The sequence below is a fragment of the Tupaia chinensis genome, unplaced genomic scaffold (assembly GCF_000334495.1).
Source record: "Tupaia chinensis unplaced genomic scaffold, TupChi_1.0 Scaffold000101_1, whole genome shotgun sequence".
In the NCBI taxonomy this organism is placed as follows: domain Eukaryota; kingdom Metazoa; phylum Chordata; class Mammalia; order Scandentia; family Tupaiidae; genus Tupaia; species Tupaia belangeri.
Window position 1 is genome coordinate 2,252,490 of NW_006159565.1, and position 4,723 is coordinate 2,257,212.

At 47.8% G+C, this 4,723-nt stretch overlaps 2 pseudogenes; both read left to right on the forward strand.

Moving 5' to 3' along the window:
* The first annotated feature begins 608 nt into the window (after positions 1–608).
* Positions 609–1,062, forward strand: LOC102480347 (40S ribosomal protein S18 pseudogene; annotated as a pseudogene).
* Positions 1,063–3,424: 2,362 nt separating this feature from the next.
* On the forward strand, positions 3,425–3,541 carry LOC114006941 (uncharacterized; annotated as a pseudogene).
* The last annotated feature ends 1,182 nt before the right edge of the window (positions 3,542–4,723 follow it).

A 4,723-nucleotide genomic window follows, 5' to 3' on the forward strand; every position in this document is an offset into this window, starting at 1 on the left:
AATATGTATCTTTTTTTAAAGAAGGATTTTTTGCTATAGTTCATCATGTGCTCACTGGAGAGACAGAGGGAGACAGAGAGACAAAAAACAAGAAATCACCCCTCATGGGGGATGGCCATGCTGCAATCCCTTCTCCATAACCCTGTCAGGATTTTGGGCACATACGCCTATGTGCCTGGAATGAGTCTTAAGCCCCCAGGTCTCGGACTCGAACAGCAGTCGACTACATGGAAGTCCAGCAATATAACTAGTAAGCCATCTGCTGGTCCTGAAATAATTTTTTTTTCTCTTTTTAAAGAATTGTTTTACTTAGGGATCAGCAGATGGCATAATGGTTATGTTGCTGGACTCTCATGTAGTTGACCGCAGTTCGAGTCCCGAACCTGGTGGCTTAAACTCATGCTGGGCATATGTCCAAGTGTGCCCGAGATCCTGAGAGGAAAATGGAGGAGAAGGGATTGTGGTGTGGCCATCCCCCTGGGGGGGTGATTTCTTGTTTTCTGTCTCTCTGGTGAGCACATGCGCCCTATAACAAAAACCTCTAAAAAAAGAATGAATTGTGGGGCTCTTCCACAGGAGGCCTACACGCTGCTGCTTGTGCCACCGCCATGTCTCCAGTGATCCCTGAGAAGTTCCAGCACATTTTGGGAGTACTCAGTACCAACATCGATGGGCAGCGGAAAATAGCCTTTGCCACCACTGCCATTAAGGGTGTGGGGCAGATATGCTCGTGTGGTGTTGAGGAGAGCAGACATTCTCACCAAGAGGGCAGGAGAGCGCACTGAGGAGGAGATGGAACGTGTGATCATTATTATGCAGAGGCCACGCCAGTACAAGATCCCAGACTGGTTCTTGAACAGGCAGAAAGATGTAAAGGATGGAAAGTACAGCCAGGTCCTGGCCAACGGTCTGGACAACAAGCTGCGTGAAGACCTGGAGAGACTGAAGAAGATACGGGCCCATAGAGGGCTGCGCCACTTCTGGGGCCTTCGGGTCGGAGGCCAGCACACTAAGACAACTGGCCGTCGTGGCTGTACCGTGGATGTGTCCAAGAAGAAATAAGTCTGTAGACCTTGTCTGTTAATAAATAGTTTATATACAAAAAAAAAAAAAAGAATTGTGGGGACCAGCAGTTAGCATAATGGCTATGTTGCTGAACTCCCATGTAGTCGACCATGGTTCGAGTCCCAGATCTGGTAGCTTAAACTCAACGCTGGGCGCGTGTGAGTGTGTGTCCGGGATCCCAAGAGGGGAATGGAGGAGGGGGGATTGCGATGTGGCCATCCCCCCTCGGGGGTGATTTCTTGCTTTCTTTCTGTCTTTCTGGCGGGCACACATGCCCTGTAGCAAAAAACTCTCAATAAATAAATAAAATAAAATTCCAGGCCCTTAACCACCATTCTACCTGCTTGTCCCTAAATTTTTTTTTTTTTTTTTTGAGAGATTTTTGTATTGGGTGCGTGTACTTGCCGGAGAGACAGAGTGAGAAGTCACCACCTGAAGGGATGGCCATGATGCAATCCCTTCTCCTCCATTCCCCTCTTGGGATTTTGGGCACGCACATGCACCTGGCATGAGTGTAAGTTGCCGGGTCTAGGACTCAAACAGCGTTCAACTATGTGGGAGTCCAGTGATGTAACCATTATGCTATCTGCTGTTCCCCCTGAAATAAACAATTTTTTAAAAATAATTATTTTATTTAACTTTATTTATTTATTTAAATTTTGACCAGAGTGGGACAGAGAGAGAGAGAGAATGAGAAAGCAAGCCACCAGGTCCAGGACTCGAACTGCAGTTGGCCATGTGGGAGTCCAGCACCCTTAACCACCGTGCCAACTGCCAGCCCCTGAAATAAAATGTTCCTAAATAAATAAATAAATAAATAAATAAAGAACCAGGAACAAATGCAGGGTGTTTTTCACAATTAGCCCTGTCATCACATGGGGCTGCTTCCACTGTTTTCTATTGGCCAAAGCAGTCAAAAAGCTCTGCCCAGGGACCAGCAGTTAGCATAATGGCTATATCGCTGGACTCCCACATAGTCAACCGCTGTTCACGTCCCGGACCCGGTGGCTTAAACTCACGCAGGCACGCGTGTGTGCGTGCCCAAGGTCCCGAGAGGAGAATGGAGGAGAAGGGATTGCAGTGTGGCCATCCCCTCTGGGGGGTGATTTCTCGCTTTCTATCTCTCTGTCTCTCTCTGTCTGTCTGGTGAGCGCACGCAACCTATAGCAAAAACCTCTCCAAAAAAAAAGCTCTGCCCAGGGGCCAGCAGGTGACGTGGTGCTTGAGGGTCTGGACATTCCCACATGGTTGACCACGGTTCAGGTCCCAGACCTGATGGCTTGCTTTCTCACTTTCCTTCTCTCTGTATGTTTCTCTTTCTCTGGTCAAATTAAAATAAAATGAATGAATAAATAAAATTAAATAATAATTATTTAAACAAACAAACAAACAAAAGACTGCCCAGAGTTAAGGGGAGTTTATGGATGCCCACCACCGGATGGGGCCATTCAAGGTCACATTGTAAGATGTGCATATGGAATGGAATGGGAGTTTGGACAATGGCACCTGCTATTCCTCCTTGGGCTTATACAGTGAGCAGCAGGGCCCTTCTCATCAGCCTTGGTGTTCTCTCTACAAGGAAGGGTGTAGCATTCTGGAAGTTTAAGGACAAATGTGCCAATAGGTCTGGACCCTGGAGGGCTCTGAATGCCATGGTGAGGTGTTTGGACACAAGGTTGGCTGAAATGGGCCTATTTTGCTCATGGTGGGCATCTGGAGGATCCATCTTGCCATGAGTGTGGGGTGGGGGCTGGGGAAGTAGAATGACAGCCAGGAGAGGTTAAGAGTTCAATCAGGAGGCTGATTTTTGTCACTCAAGGGAGAGGAACCAGGCAGTGGTTGAAGATGCAGATTTGACAGGTGACTGAGTGATATCACATTGGGGAAGGTCTTGACCCTGGGTGGAAATCTGGGGGAGGAGCTGGTGTGGGAGGATGATGGTGAGGTTGACTTAGGCAAGCTGAGTGAGGTGAGTCAATAGGTGTCCAGGGTAACATGACTGAGGAGAAGGTGAGAGGTGTGGGCGTGTGGCTTCCATCTAGAGATCCATGTGGGGTGTCATTAAGGGCAGGAGGGCACAGAAAGAGGTGAGACGGGGGCTAGCCACATGCCTAAGCAAGTGCCTCTGCTTAGGAGGCTGGAGCAGGGGGAGCCAGTGAAGACACGGAGTCGAGGAGGGAAGGCAGAGATTTGAGCAGAGTTGGCCAAAACTTCACATCAGGACTGGAGCAGCTGAGAGTAATAGCATTTGTTTTTTTCTTTGTAATTTTGTCTTCGAAAATTCAAAAAAAAATTTTTTTTTGAGAGGTTTTTGTCATAGGGCGCGTGTACTCGCCAGAAAGACAGAGACAGGCCTCCCGGTGCATATCACAGGCTGTGTTCCTGCACTGACTGTATAGAAAGAGAGTAAACCTACCCCATATACACCTCAGCCCAGGCCCTGTGCCTAGTCTGTATTGTGAGCGGGGAGACATGGAACTGAGAGGAACTTGTTTCCATTTCCTTTGGGCATAGTAGGTGTGGAAGTGGTTGAGGTTGAGGCTTTGAGCTGGGTCAGCTGGGTCAGGAAGTACTGTGGAAAGAAAATAAAGAAAAAAAGAAAAAGAAAAAAAAAAGAGACAGAGACAGAAAGCAAGAAATCACCCCCTAGGGGAGATGGCCACACCACAATCCCTTCTCCTCCATTGTCCCCTGGGGATCTTGGGTATGCACGCACATGCGCGCGGCATGAGTTTAAGTCACTGGGTCTGGGACTCAAACCACGGTTGAATACATGGGAGTTCAGCGACATAGCCATTACATCATCTGCTGATTAAAAAAATTCTATTTTTCTCTTTTTAAGTTTTTGCTGGGGGCTGGCAGGTGGCTTGGTGGTTAAGGGTGCTGGACTCCCACATGGCCAACCACAGTTTGAGTCCCTGTGGTCAACCATGTGGGAGTCCAGCAACATAACTGCTATGCTGCTATGCCATCTGCTGACCCCAGTAAAGGTGTTTTTGGGTTTTTTTGAGAGGTCTTTTTTTTTGCTACAGGGTGCATGTGCTTGCCCGAAAGACAAAGAAACAGAGAGACAGAGAGACAGAAAGTGAGAAATCACCGCCCAGGGCGGATGGCCATACCGCAATCCCTTCTCCATTCTCCTCTCGGGATCTTGGGCACACACACATGGGTGTGTACCCGGCGTGAGTTTAAGCCACTGGGTCCGGGACTTGAACCGCGGTAGGCTACATGGGAGTCCAGCGACATAGCCATTATGCCAACTGCTGGTCCCAATAAAATAATTCTTTAAAAGAAAAAAAATTAAAATTTTTGCTATAGTGTGTGTACACTCGCCAAAGTGACAGAGACAGTGAGAGGAAAAGTGAGAAATCATCCCCGCTCCCCTGAGATGATAGCCAAACTGCAATCTCTTCTCTCTCTTGGGATTTTGGGCATGCACACACATGTGCCTGGTGGGATTTTCCAGCCACCGGGTCCAGGACTCAATTTCAGTTGACCATGTGGGAGTCCAGCACCCTTAACTACCATGTTACCTGTTTAACCCCCAAAATTCTCTATTTTCAACATGAATTTTCTGCTTTTTGAGTATTGGCAGTGTGTGTGTATATTTAAATTTTAGGTAGTGTGTCATCCCAACTGGGAGGTGATTTCTCTTTCC